Raw genomic sequence first — 15,891 nt, 5'->3', positions numbered from 1 at the left:
TAGAAGAGGAGAAGGAGGAAGAGGATGATGCGGAGTAGGAGGAGGAAGCAACAGGAGGCAACGAATAATGCCCTGCGATTCTCAGTGGTGGAAAGATATATATATATATATATAGAGCCCTCAAAAATTCCACTCGTCTGTGGAATTCGAGTGGAATTATGAGGATGGCGAGTAAGCAGTGGTGGGATTCAGCCGGTTTGCACCGGTTCCACAGAACCGGTTACTAAACATTAGGAAGTTTGCAGAACCGCCTTACTGTGACCATCTGTATATCATCAGCTCTGGCTCTCTCTGTCCCTGCCTGTGGCCACGGCGGCGGTGCTCTCTCTCTGCGGGGAGGTGGCCGACGCCCACATACAGCACTGGTTGCTAGGCTAGAGCCCTTAGCCTCTAGCAACCAGTGACATCACCCCTTTCTCCTCCAGGCCGCCGCCTCCCAGACAGTCCCTGCCTATTACAATTTGGCTCTAGTAGGCTTCAGGAAAGGGTGGACCCGGGGCGCAGAGCAGTGTCATTGAAAGGGGGCCACGCTGTGGTCACTCTGGCCACTGAAAGGGGGCCACGCTGTGGTCACTCTGGCAATTGAAAGGGGGCCACGCTCTAGTCACTCTGGCCATTGAAAGGGGGCCACGGTGTAGTCACTCTGGCCATTGAAAGGGGGCCACGCTGTGGTCACTCTGGCCATTGAAAGGACATACGCCAAACCGCTATCCGCCTCGGGCCCAGCCACCACTACATTTACCCAGTGTCCAGTTAGGGAGATATAGCGACCCAGGCCGTGCTTACTGGTCCATGTATCTGTGGTTATGTGGACCTTGCCACAGATGGCGTTGCACAGCGCACACTTGATTTTATCCTCCACTTGGTTGTGCAGGGAAGGGACGGCTCACCTGGAAAAGTAGAATAACGTACTGGGGGACAGCCACCACCATCAGCTGTTTGAAACAGCCCATCTCCACCAGACGGAATGACAGCATTTCAAAGGCCAGTAATTTTGAAATGCTGGCATTTAGGGCCAGGGCTCGAGGGTGGGTAGGTGGGTATTTCCTCCTTCTCTCCAATGTTTGGGAGATTGACAGCTGAATGCTGCCGTGTGACATGTTGGAGATGCTTGGTGATAGTGTCGTATGTGGTGGTGTTGGTGGAACATCCTCTGTTTGCTGGTCGCCAGGTGCCACGGTGACGCCAGAGGTGGAGGGAGAGGCCGGGGCAGCAGCAGAAGAGGGAGCAGGAGGATCTTGAGAGAGTTCCTTGTTTTTAAGGTGTTTACTCCACTGCAGTTCATGCTTTGCATGTAGATGCCTGGTCATGCAGGTTGTGCTCAGGTTGAGAAGGTTTATGCCTCGCTTCAGGCTCTGATGGCACAGCGTGCAAATCACTTGTCTCTTGTCATCAGGACATTGTGTGAAGAACTGCCACACTAATGAACTCCTTGGAGCAGGCCTTGGTGTGCTCGGTGCCTGGGTACGGTGGACAGTAGCAGGCATACTGTCTCTGGAATGGCCGCTGCGCTTTTGCACCCTGCTCCCTCTTTTGCTGTGCTGTTGCCTCTGTGCTACCACTGCCTCTTCCTCATAACTGCACGCCTCACTAGCACGACCTTTAGTCCAGTCTGAGTCTAGGACTTCATCATCCTCCACATCATCTTCCACCCATTCATGACCCCTCCCCTCCTTGTCGGTCTGCACATTGCAGAAAGCCACAGCAGTTGGCACCTGTGTTTCGCCATCATCAGAGACGTTTTGTGGTGATATTCCCATGTCCTCATCCTGCAACAAAAATGGTTGAGCATCAGTGCATTCAAGGTCTTCCTCTTCTGGGGCAGGGCTAGGTGGATGGGCCGGGGAAACAGAGTTGGGACCCTGGCAACAGAGTCATCAAAAAGCATAAGACTTTCCTGCATGATTTGGGGCTCTGACGGCTTGGCTGATTTGCAAGGGGGTGAGGTGTAAGACTGATGGGCATGGGCTGCAGGTGCCAACTCTGAGCTTTCTGCAGAGAACTGGGTGTTAGATACTGTGAAGGAACTGGAGGCACTGTAAGCCACCCAATCCACTATGGCGTGTACATGTTCAGGTTTCACCATCCATAGAGCGGCATTTGGGCCTATCAAATAACGCTGCAGATTCTGTCGCCTACTCGCACCAGAGGGAGGTGTTTGACTTGGAGCGGTAGTTGGCTCTGAAAGGCCACGTCCTCTACCAGCAACAGGAGCTCCACCAACACTACCACGACCATGCCCACATCCCTTATTTGATGTTCTCCTCATTATTTGCATTTACCGACCAAGCTGAAAGATTGGTCTCTCTCCGGTGTCAATTTACCTGGCAGTAGTCGACAATTATGTTTGCTAAGGCAGTGCCTGTGTCATAAAAATGCTCTGCGGACCCAGATTAATGTTTTTAGTGCCCAAAATACACTGGTTATCAATTTCTATGCGAAAATGTAAAAACAATTTTTGGTACGCTGTATGCACAAGTGGTTTGTGGAACAAGAACAAGTATTTTTGTAATAAAATACAGAAAATTTGTATTTCACTGCTGTAAATTGAAATGAATTATTTATACGCCGGATGCACAACTGTTTTTTCGGCCTAAAACACATCTGACAATGAACAATGACTCAGTGGGTCAGAAACAATTAGAGCAGGTCCCTCCCACTCCAGGGCGTGTGCATAAGGTGCCCGAACACAGGCTCCCATCTATTGTGGATAGAATCATAAGCCAAAAGGCAGGGGAGGGCATAATCAAAAAAATATATATAATAAATAAAATGTAATACTCAGGTAACATCTGAGTGGTCGACTTAAAATAGATACTTGCTGTGAAACATGTAGAGAGAGAAAAATATTTTTCAATATAAACTGATTGGAGTTGCACTAGATTGGAATGTGTTTGCAGCTGAGACTAATCAAACTGATATCACTGTTGCTAGCATCACTCACAAACTCAAAAGCCAAAGCAGTAATCAAAAGACAGACTCCAGGTAGATCTTTTGAGTAGCTCACATGGGTTGAACAGACAGCAAAGAACGCAGTATATGATGGCTAGAGGTACAGTAGGCGTTCACAGTATACAAAAGTAAGTGGCGGTCTGTATAGGCTCCAAAAATTAGCTCACATGGTTTGAATTAATAGCAAAGAACTTTGTTTTTGATGGCTAGAGGTACAGTAGGCATTCACAGTACACAGAACAGTAAGTGTCGGCCTGTATAGGCTGCAACGATTAGCTCACATGGGTTGAACTAAAAGCAAAGAATGTAGTAAATGATGGCTAGACATACAGTAGGCATTCACACAGTATACAGAAGAAAGTGGCGGCCTGTATAGGCTCCAGAAATTAGCTCACATGGGTTGAACTGACAGCAAAGAACTTTGTTTTTGATGGCTAGAGGTACAGTAGGCGTTCATAGTATACAGAAGTAAGTGTCGGCCTGTATAGGCTGCAAAAATTAGCTCACATGCTTTGAACTGACAGCAAAGAACGTAGTATATGATGGCTAGAGGTACAGTAGGCATTCACAGTACAGAGAACGGTAAGTGTCGGCCTGTATAGGCTCCAAAAATTAGCTCAGATGGGTTGAACTGACAGCTAAGAACGTAGTATAAGATGGCTAGAGGTACAGTACGCGTTCACAGTTTACTGAAGTAAGTGGCGGCCTGTATAGGCTCCAAAAAATAGCTTACATGGGTTGAACTGACAGCAAAGAACTTTGTTTTTGATGGCTAGAGGTACAATAGGCGTTCACAGTATACAGAAGTAAGTGTCGGCCTGTATAGGCTCCAAAAATTAGCTCACATGGGTTGAACTGACAGCAAAGAACTTAGTATATGATGGCTAGAGCTACAGTAGGCGTTCATAGTATACAAAAGTAAGTGGCGGCCGGTATAGGCTGCAAAAATTTGCTCACATGGGTTGATCTGACAGCAAAGAACGTAGTATATGATGGCTAGAGGTACAGTAGGCGTTCACAGTATACAGAAGATAGTGGCGGCTTGTATAGGCCCCAAAAATTAGCTCACATGGGTTTAACTGACAGGAAAGAACGTAGTATATGATGGCTAGAGGTACAGTAGGCGTTCACAGTTTACAGAAGTAAGTGGCGGCCTGTATAGGCTGCAAAAATTAGCTCACATAGGTTGAACTGACAGCAAAGAACTTAGTATATGATGGCTAAAGGCACATTAGGCATACACACATTATACAGAAGTAAGTGGCGGCCTGTATAGGCGGCAAAAGTTAGCTCACATGGATTGAACTGACAGCAAAGAACTAAGGTTTTGATGGCTAGAGGTACAGTAGGCTTTGACAGTACACAGAACAGTAAGTGTCGGCCTGTATAGGCTGCAAAAATTAGCTCACATGGGTTGAACTGACAGCAAAGAATGTAGTATATGATGGCTAGAGGTACAGTAGGCATTCAGAGTACAGAGAACCGTAAGTGTCAGCCTGTATAGGCTGCAAAAATTAGCTCACATGGGTTGAACTGACAGCAAAGAACTTAGTATATGATGGGTAAAGGTACATTAGGCATTCACACAGTATACCGAAGTAGGTGGTTGCCTGTATAGGCTCCAAAATTAGCTCACATGGATTGAACTGGCAGCAAAGTACTTAGTTTTTGATGGCTAGAGGTACAGTAAGCGTTCACAGTATACAGAAGTAAATGGTAGCCTGTATAGGCTCCAAAATTAGCTCACATGGATTGAACTGGCAGCAAAGTACTTAGTTTTTGATGGCAAGAGGTACAGTAGGCGTTCACAGTATACATAAGAAAGTGGCGGCCTGTATAGGCTCCAAAAATTAGTTCACATGGTTTGAACTGACAGCAAAGAACGTAGTATATGATGGCTAGAGGTAGAGTAGGCATTGACAGTACACAGAACAGTAAGTGTCGGCCTGTATAGGCTGCAATAATTAGCTCACATGGGTTGAACTGACAGCAAAGAACGTAGTATATGATGGCTAGAGGTACAGTAGGCGTTCACAGTATACAGAAGTGGTGGCCTTTATAGGCGGCAAAAATTAGCTCACATGGTTTGAACTGAAAGCAAAGTACTTCAGTTTTGATGGCTAGAGGTACAGTAGGCGTTCACAGTATACATAAGTAAGTGGCGGCCTGTATAGGCTCCAAAAATTGGCTCACATGGTTTGAACTGACAGCAAAGAACTTAGGTTTTGATGGCTAGAAGTACAGTAGGCATTGACAGTACACAGAAAAGTAAGTGTCGGCCTGTATAGGCTGCAAAAATGAGCTCACATGGGTTGAACTGACAGCAAAGAATGTAGTATATGATGGCTAGAGGTACAGTAGACATTTACAGTACAGCGAACAGTAAGTGTTGGCCTGTATAGGCTGCAAAAATGAGCTCACATGGGTTGAGCTGACAGCAAAGAACGTAGTATATAATGGCTAGAGGTACAGTAGGCGTTCACAGTATACAGAAGTAAGTGGTGGCCTTTATAGGCGGCAAAAATTAGCTCACATGGTTTGAACTGAAAGCAAAGTACTTCAGTTTTGATGGCTAGAGGTACAGTAGGCGTTCACAGTATACATAAGTAAGTGGCGGCCTGTATAGGCTCCAAAAATTGGCTCACATGGTTTGAACTAACAGCAAAGAACGTAGCATATGATGGCTAGAGGTAGAGTAGGCATTGACAGTACACAGAACAGTAAGTGTCGGCCTGTATAGGCTGCAAAAATTAGCTCACATGGGTTTAACTGACAGCAAAGAACGTAGTATATGATGGTTACAGGTACAGTAGGCATTCACAGTATAAAGAAGTGGCGGCCTGTATAGGCGGCAAAAATAAGCTCACATGGGTTGAACTGACAGCAAAGAACTTCGTTTTTGATGGCTAGAGGTACAGTAAGCATTCACAGTATACGTAAGTGGTGTGCCTGTATAGGCGGCAAAAATTAGCTCACATGGTTTGAACTGACAGCAAAGAACATAGTATATGATGGCTAGATTTACAGTATGCATTTACAGTACAGCGAACGGTAAGTGTCGGCCATTATAGGCTGCAAAAATTAGCTCACATGGGTTGAACTGACAGGAAAGAACGTAGTATATGATGGCTAGAGGTACAGTAGGCTTTCACAGTTTACAGAAGTAAGTGGCGGCCTGTATAGGCTGCAAAAATTAGCTCACATGGTTTGAATTGACTGCAAAGAACTTTGTTTTTGATGGCTAGAGGTACAGTAGATATTGACAGTACAGCGAAAGGTAAGTGTCGGCCTGTAAAGGCTGCAAAAATTAGCTTACATGGGTTGAACTGACAGCAAAGAACTTTGTTTTTGATGGCTAAAGGTACAGTAGGCGTTCACATTTTACAGAAGTAAGTGTTGGCCTGCAAAGGCTGCAAAAATTAGCTCACATTGGTTGAACTGACAGCAAAGAACTTAGTATATGATGGCTGAAGGTACATTAGGCATTCACACAGTATACAGAAGTAAGTGGTTGGCTGTATAGGCTCCAAAAATTAGCTCACATGCGTTGAACTGACAGCAAAGAACTTAGTTTTTGATGGCTAGAGGTGCGGTAAGCGTTCACAGTATACAGAAGTAAATGGTAGACTGTATAGGCGGCAAAAATTAGCTCACATGGTTTGAACTGACAGCAAAGAACGTAGTATATGATGGCTAGAGGTACAGTAGGCATTCACAATACAGAGAACGGTAAGTGTTGGCCTGTATAGGCTGCAAAAATTAGCTCACATGGGTTGAACTGACAGCAAAGAACGTAGTATATGATGGCTAGAGGTACAGTAGGCATTCACAGTATAAAGAAGTGGCAGCCTGTATAGGCGGCAAAAATTAGCTTACATGGTTTGAATTGACTGCAAAGAACTTAGGTTTTGATGGCTAGAGGTACAGTAGAAATTGACAGTACAGCGAACGGTAAGTGTCGGCCTGTAAAGGCTGCAAAAATAAGCTCACATGGGTTGAACTGACAGCAAAGAACTTTGTTTTTGATGGCTAGAGGTACAGTAGGCGTTCACATTATACAGAAGTAAGTGTTGGCCTGCAAAGGCTGCAAAAATTAGCTCACATTGGTTGAACTGACAGCAAAGAACTTAGTATATGATGGCTGAAGGTACATTAGGCATTCACACAGTATACAGAAGTAAGTGGTTGCCTGTATAGGCTGCAAAAATTAGCTCACATGGGTTGAAATGACAGCAAAGATCTTAGTATATGATGGCTAGAGGTGCAGTAGGCGATCACAGTATACAGAAGTGGCAGCCTGTATAGGCAGCAAAATTTAGCTCACATGGTTTGAACTGACAGCAAAAAACTTAGGTTTTGATGGCTAGAGGTACAGCAGGCTTTGACAGTGCACAGAACACTAAGTGTCGGCCTGTATAGGCAGCAAAAATTAGCTCACATGGGTTGAACTGACAGCAAAGAACGTTGTATATGATGCTATAGGTACAGTAGGCATTCACAGTACAGAGAACTGTAAGTGTCAGCCTGTATAGGCTGCAAAAATTACCTCACATGTGTTGAACTGACAGCATAGAACGTAGTATATGATGGCTAGAGGTACAGTAGGCATTGACCGTACACAGAACAGTAAGTGTCGGCCTGTATAGGCTGCAAAAATTAGCTCAAACGAGTTGAACTGACAGCAAAGAACGTAGTATATGATGGCTAGAGGTACAGTAGGCATTCACAGTACAGAGAACGGTAAGTGTCGGCCTGTATAGGCTCCAAAAATTTGCTCACATGGGTTGAACTGACAGCAAAGAACATCGTTTTTGATGTCTAGAGGTACAGTAAGCGTTCATAGTATACAGAAGTAAATGGCAGCCTGTATAGGCGGCAAAAATTAGCTCACATGGTTTGAACTGACAGCAAAGAACTTAGGTTTTGATGGCTAGAGGTACATTAGGCATTGACAGTACACAGAACAGTAAGTGGCAGACTGTATAGGCTGCAAAAATAAGCTTGCATGGGTTGAACTGACAGCAAAGAACGTAGTATATGATGGCTAGAGGTACAGTAGGCATTCACAGTACAGAGAATGGTAAGTGTCGGACTGTATAGGCTGCAAAAATGAGCACACATGGGTTGAAATGACAGCAAAGAACGTAGTATATGATTTTTAAAGGTTCAGTAGGCATTCACAGTATAAAGAAGTAAGTGGCGGCCTATATAGGCGGCAAAAATTAGCTCACATGGTTTGAATTGACTGCAAAAAACTAAGGTTTTGATGGCTAGAGGTACAGTAGGTATTGACAGTACACAGAACAGTAAGTTTCGGCCTGTGTAGGCTGCAAAAATTAGCTCACATTGGTTGAACTGACAGCAAAGAACTTAGTATATGATGTCTGAAGGTACATTAGGCATTCACACAGTATAAATAAGTAAGTGGTGGCCTGTTTAGGCTCCAAAAATTAGCTCACATGGGTTGAACTGACAGCAAAGAACATCGTTTTTGATGTCTAGAGGTACAGTAAGCGTTCATAGTATACAGAAGTAAATGGCAGCCTGTATAGGCGGCAAAAATTAGCTCACATGGTTTGAACTGACAGCAAAGGACTTAGGTTTTGATGGCTAGAGGTACAGTAGGCATTGACAGTACACAGAACAGTAAGTGGAAGCCTGTATTGGCTGCAAAAATAAGCTCACATGGGTTGAACTGACAGAATAGAACATAGTATATGATGGCTAGAGGTACAGTAGGCATTCACAGTACAGAGAACGATAAGTGTCGGCCTGTATAGGCTGCAAAAATTTGCTCCCATGGGTTGCACTGAGAGCAAAGAATGTAGTATATGATGGCTAGAGGTACAGTAGGCATTGACAGTACACAGAACAGTAAGTGTCGGCCTGTAGAGGCTGCATAAATTAGCTCACATGGGTTGAACTGACAGCAAAGAACGTAGTATATGATAGCTAGAGGTACAGTAGGCATTCACAGTATAAAGAAGTAAGTGGCGGCCTGTATAGGCGGCAAAAATTAGCTCACATGGTTTGAATTGACTGCAAAAAACTTAGGTTTTGATGGCTAGAGGTACAGTAGGTATTGACAGTACACAGAACGGTAAGTGTCGGCCTGTGTAGGCTGCAAAAATTAGCTCACATTGGTTGAAATGACAGCAAAGAACTTAGTATATGATGTCTGAAGGTACATTAGGCATTCACACAGTATACAGAAGTAAGTGGTGGCCTGTATAGGTTCCAAAAATTAGCTCACATGGGTTGAACTGACAGCAAAGAACTTAGTTTTTGATGGCTAGAGGTACAGTACGCATTCACAGTATACAGAACAGTAAGTTTCGGCCTGTATAGGCTGCAAAAATTAGCTCACATGGGTTGAACTGACAGGAAAGAACGTACTATATGATGGCTAGAGGTTCTATAGGCATTCACAGTACAGAGAATGGTAAGTGTCGGACTGTATAGGCTGCAAAAATTAGCTCACATGGGTTGAACTGACAGCAAAGAACTTAGTATATGATGGCTAAAGGTACATTAGGCATTCACACAGTATACAGAAGTAAGTGGCGGCCGGTATAGGCTGCAAAAATTAGCTCACATGGGTTGAACTGACAGGAAAGAACGTACTATATGATGGCTAGAGGTTCTATAGGCATTCACAGTACAGAGAATGGTAAGTGTCGGACTGTATAGGCTGCAAAAATTAGCTCACATGGGTTGATCTGACAGCAAAGAACGTAGTATATGATGGCTAGAGATACATTAGGCATTCACACAGTATAAAGAAGTAAGTGGTGGCCTGTATAGGCTGCAAAAATTAGCTCACACGAGTTGAACTGACAGCAAAGAACGTAGTATATGATGGCTAGAGGTACAGTAGGCATTCACAGTACAGAGAACGGTAAGTGTCGGCCTGTATAGGCTCCAAAAATTTGCTCACATGGTTTGAACTGACAGCAAAGAACTTAGGTTTTGATGGCTAGAGGTACAGTAGGCATTGACAGTACACAGAACAGTAAGTGTCGGCCTGTATAGGCTGCATAAATTAGCTCACATGGGTTGAACTGACAGCAAAGAACGTAGTATATGATGGCTAGAGGTACAGTAGGCATTCACAGTACAGAGAACGGTTAGTGTCGGACTGTATACGCTGCAAAAATTAGCTCACATGGGTTTAACTGACAGCAAAGAACGTAGTATATGATAGCTAGAGGTACAGTAGGCATTCACAGTATAAAGAAGTAAGTGGCGGCCTGTATAGCCGGCAAAAATTAGCTCACATGGGTTGACCTGACAGCAAAGAACTTAGTTTCTGATGGCTAGAGGTACAGTAAGTGTTCACAGTATACAGAAGTAAATTTTAGCCTGTGTAGGCGGCAAAAATTAGCTCACATGGTTTGAACTGACAGCAAAGAACATAGGATTTGATGGCTAGAGGTACAGTAGGCATTGACAGTACACAGAACAGTAAGTGTCAGCCTGTATAGGCTGCATAAATTAGCTCACATGGGTTGAACTGAAAGCAAAGAACATAGTATATGATGGCTAGAGGTACAGTAGGCATTCACAGTACAGAGAACGGTGAGTGTCGGACTGTATAAGCTGCAAAAATTAGCTCACATGGGTTTAACTGACAGCAAAGAACGTAGTATATGATAGCTAGAGGTACAGTAGACATTCACAGTATAAAGAAGTAAGTAGCGGCCTGTATAGCCCTGAAAAAATTAGCTCACATGGGTTGAACTGACAGCAAAGAACTTAGTATATGATGGCTAGAGGTACAGTAGGCGTTCACAGTACACAGAAGTAAATGGCGGCCTGTATAGGCTCCAAAAATTAGCTCACATGGGTTGAACTGACAGCAAAGAACTTAAGTTTTGATGGCTAAAAGGTACATTAAACATTCACACAGTATACAGAAGTAAGTGGCGGCCTGTATAGCCGGCAAAAATTAGCTCACATGGGTTGAACTGACAGCAAAGAACTTAGTATATGATGGCTAGAGGTACAGTAGGCGTTCACAGTACACAGAAGTAAATGGCGGCCTGTATAGGCTCCAAAAATTAGCTCACATGGGTTGAACTGACAGCAAAGAACTTAAGTTTTGATGGCTAAAAGGTACATTAAACATTCACACAGTATACAGAAGTAAGTGGCGGCCTGTATAGGCTGCAAAAATTAGCTCACATAGGTTGAACTGACAGCAAAGAACTTTGTTTTTGATGGCTAGATGTATAGTAGGCATTCACAGTACAGAGAACGGTAAGTGTCGGAATGTATAGACTGCAAAAATTAGCTCACATGGGTTGAACTGACAGCAAAGAACTTAGTATATGATGGCTAGAGGTACAGTAGGCGTTCACAGTACAGAGAAGTAAGTGGTGGCCTGTATAGGCTCCAAAAATTAGCTCACATGGGTTGAACTGACAGCGAAGAAGTTTGTTTTTGATGGCTAGAGGTACAGTAAGCGTTCACAGTATACAAAAGTAAGTGGCGGCCTGTATAGGTGGCAAAAAATAGCTCACATGGTTTGAACTGACAGCATAGAAGGTAGTATATGATGGCTAGAGGTACAGTAGGCATTCAAAGTACAGAGAACGGTCAGTGTCGGCTTGTATAGGCTGCAAAAAATTAGCTCACATGGGTTGAACTGACAGCAAAGAACTTAGTATATGATGGCTAGAGATACAGTAGGCGTTCACAGTATACAGAAGTGGAGGCCTGTATAGGCTCCAAAAATTAGCTCACATGGTTTGAACTAACAGCAAAGAACTTCGTTTTTTATGGCTAGAGGTACAGTAGGCATTCACAGTACACAGAATAGTAAGTGGCAGCCTGTATAGGCTCCAAAAATTAGCTCAAATGGGTTGAACTGACAGCAAAGAACTTAGTATATGATGGCTAAAGGTACATTAGACATTCACACAGTATATAGAAGTAAGTGTCGGCCTGTATAGGCTGCAAAAATTAGATCACATGGTTGGAACTGACAGTAAATAACTTAGGTTTTGATGGCTAGAGGTACGGTAGGCATTGACAGTACAGAGAACAGTAAGTGTCGGCCTGTATATGTTGCAAAAATTAGCTCACATGGGTTGAACTGACAGCAAAGAACGTAGTATATGATGCACTAGAGGTACAGTAGGCATTCACAGTACAGAGAACGGTAAGTATCGGCCTGTATAGGCTGCATAAATTAGCTCACATGGGTTGAACTGACAGCAAAGAACTTTGTTTTTGATGTCTGGAGGTACAGTAAGCGTTCACAGTATACAGAAGTAAGTGGCGGCCTGTATAGGCTCCAAAAATTATCTCACATGGGTTGAACTTACAGCAAAGAACTTAGTATATGATGGCTAAAGGTACATTAGGCATTCACATAGTATACAGAAGTAAGTGGTGGCCTGTATAGGCTGAAAAAATTAGCTCACATGGGTTGAACTGACAGGAAAGAACGTAGTATATGATGGCTAGAGGTACAGTAGGCGTTCACAGTATACAGAAGTAAGTGGCGGCCTGTATAGGCGGCAAAAATTAGCTCACATGGTTTGAACTGACAGCAAAGAACTTAGGTTTTGATGGCTAGAGGTACAGTAGGCATTCATAGTACAGAGAACGGTAAGTGTCGGCCTGTATAGGCTCCAAAAATTAGCTCACATGGGTTGAACTGACAGCAAAGAATGTAGTATATGATGGCCAGAGGTACAGTAGGCATTCACCGTACAGAGAACGGTAAGTGTCGGCCTGTATAGGCTGCAAAAATTAGCTTACATGGGTTGAACTGACAGCAAAGAACTTAGTATATGATGGCAAGAAGTGCAGTAGTCGATCACAGTATACAGAAGTGGCGGCCTGTATTGGCGGCAAAATTTAGCTCACATGGTTTGAACTGAGAGCAAAGAAGTTAGGTTTTGATGGCTAGAGGAACAGTAGGCTTTGACAGTACACAGAACAGTAAGTGTCGGCCAGTTTAGGCTGCAAAAATTAGCTCACATGGGTTGAACAGACAGCAAAGAACTTAGTATATGATTGCTAAAGGTACATTAGGCATTCACACAGTATACAGAAGTAAGTGGTGGCCTGTATAGGCGGCAAACATTAGCTCACACGGTTTGAACTGACTGCAAAGAACTTTGTTTTTGATGGCTACAGGTACAGTAGGCGTTCACAGGATACATAAGTAAGTGACGGCCTGTATAGGCTCCAAAAATTAGCTCACATGGGTTGAACTGACAGCAAAGAACTTTGTTTTTGATGGCTAGAGGTACAGTAGGCGTGCACAGTATAAAGAAGTAAGTGGCGGCCTGTATAGGTATCAAAAATGAGCTCACATGGCTTGAACTGACAGCCAAAAACTTAGTTTTTGATGGCTAGAGGTACAGTAGGCGTTCACAGTACACAGAACCACAAGTGTCGGCCTGTATAGGCTCCAAAAATTAGGTCACGTGGGTTGAACTGACCGCAAAGAACTTCATTTTTGATGGCTAGAGGTACATTAGGCGTTCACAGTATACAGAAGTAAGTGGCGGCCTGTATAGGCTGCAAAAATTAGCTAACATGGGTTGAACTGACAGCAAAGAACGTAGTATATGATGGCTAGAGGCACATTAGGCATTCACACAGTATACAGAAGTGGCGGCCTGTATAGGCTCCAAAAATTAGCTCACATTTGTTGAACTGACAGCAAAGAACTTAGTATATGATGGCTAGAGGTACAGTAGGCATTGACAGTATATACAGAAGTAAGTGGCGACCTGTATAGGCTCCAAAAATTAGCTCACATGGGTTGAACTGACAGCAAAGAACTTTGTTTTTTTATGGCTAGAGCTACAGTAGGCGTTCACAGTATACAGAAGTAAGTGGCGGCCTGTATAGGTGGCAAAAATGAGCTCACATGGTTTGAACTGACAGCCAAAAACGTAGTTTTTGATGGCTAGAGGTACGGTAGGCGTTCACAGTACACAGAACCACAAGTGTCGGCCTGTATAGGCTCCAAAAATTAGCTCACGTGGGTTGAACTGACAGCAAAGAACTTCATTTTTGATGGCTAGAGGTACATTAGGCGTTCACAGTATACAGAAGTAAGTGTTGGCCTGTATAAGCTGAAAAAATTAGCTCACATGGGTTGAACTGACAGCAAAGCTCTTAGTATATGATTGCTAAAGTTACTTTAGGCATTCACACAGCATACAGAAGTGGCGGCCTGTATAAGCTGCAAAAATTAGCTCACATGGGTTGAACTGAGTACTGGGTTGCTGGAGGTACATTAGGCATTCACAGAAAAATTATTGTCGGCTCTAAATGGCCCCAAAAATTTGCCATTCAATGGACATGAAATGCCTTTTATGCCGCTGTATGTATCGAAGCCAAGGACCAGGAATTGTTGTGGGTGGATGGCGGTCTGGCGGATATTTGTGGCCTGGCATGAGGAATTTCAATGAAACCTGGTCTACTGGTCACATGTGTTGAATTCCTCAGAGATCCATGCCTCATTCATTTTTATAAATGTGAGGCAGTCTACACTGTCATGAGCTAGGCGAGTGCGCTTATTGGTCACGATTCCCCCCTACTGCGCTGAACGTCCTTTCGGACAGGAAACTGGTTTGGGGGCAAGTCAACATTTCCATTGCAAATTGTCCAAGCTCTGGCCAGAGGTCAAGACTGCCCACCCAGTAGTCCAGGGGTTCATCACTCCTCAGAGCGTCCACATCGGCCGTTAACCCGATGTAGTCGGACACCTGTCGGTCTAGGCATTCCCTCATGCTGTATCCGGAGTACAGCTGTCGATGGTTCGGCTGAAAGAAGGATCTAATATCTGATGTGACCAAGACATCTTCCAACCACCCTCTTATTGCAGGCGCTGTTGGATTGCTACCCGCAACTGTCTCTCTGTGACTGGAAATTCCTCTGCCAGCGCACAGAAAAGCAGAATGCAGCATTTCCCGCAGCAAGGCCTGGAAGTGCTGCATTCTGACCGCCCTCTTTGATTGTGGTAACATTTGCGCCATTTTGTGTTTGTACCGGGTGTCTAAGTACATTGCCACCAAGTACTGGTCCTTGGCCTTTATGCGTTTTATATGGGGGTCCCCCTTAAAAAACTGCAGCATGTAGGCCCCCATTCGCACTAAACTGGAAGCGGTGTCATGGCCTGCTTCCAGCTCATCATCCAGGATAAAAGTCGTCCTCGTTCTACTACCACCATACACGGATAACACCAGGGATCCCAGAAAGGTTTAAAGCATGCTCTTCTTGCTCATCCTCATCCATCCCAGCACCATCCTCCTCTGACTCCTCTTCAGACTCCTGCTGTTGATTTGTCTCATATGGAGTAGCACCCACTGGGAATTCATCCAACATTGCGACTTCCTCATCTTCCTGCTCCTGCTCCTCGATGGCTTGATCAATGACACGAAGCAATGAATGCTCCAGAAAGAAGGCCTAAGGTATGATGTCACTGATGGCGCCCTGGCCGTGACTGACCAGTTTGGTGATCTCATCGAATGGCCGTAGAAGTCTGCATGCGTCCCGCATGAGCAGCCACTGGCGAGGTGAAAAAACCCAAGCTCCCCACAACCTGTCCTGCCGCCGAGTTCCAGCAGGTAGTCATTAACTGCACATTTCTGTAGGAGCAGCCTATCGAGCATATGTAACCTTGAGTTCCATCGCTTCGGGCAGTCACAAATAAGATGCCTGAGGGGCAGGTTGTGTCGCCGTTGAATGTCAGCAAGACCTTTGGAAATGGGCAGAAATTTTCCTGGCCTGCCGCAAGACATCCTGGACCCCAGGGTATTTGGCAACGAATCGCTGAACCACCAAGTTCAGGACGTGTCTCATGCATGGCACATGTGTTATTTTGCCCTGTTTCAGCACACTCAGCAGATTGGCACCGCTGTCGCACACCACGTTACCAACTGTCAAATTTAGCGGTGTCAGCCACTGATC

The sequence above is a fragment of the Pelophylax lessonae genome (genome assembly GCF_965119305.1).
Source record: "Pelophylax lessonae genome assembly, chromosome: 1".
Lineage (NCBI taxonomy): Eukaryota > Metazoa > Chordata > Amphibia > Anura > Ranidae > Pelophylax > Pelophylax lessonae.
This window is presented reverse-complemented; position numbering follows the sequence as displayed.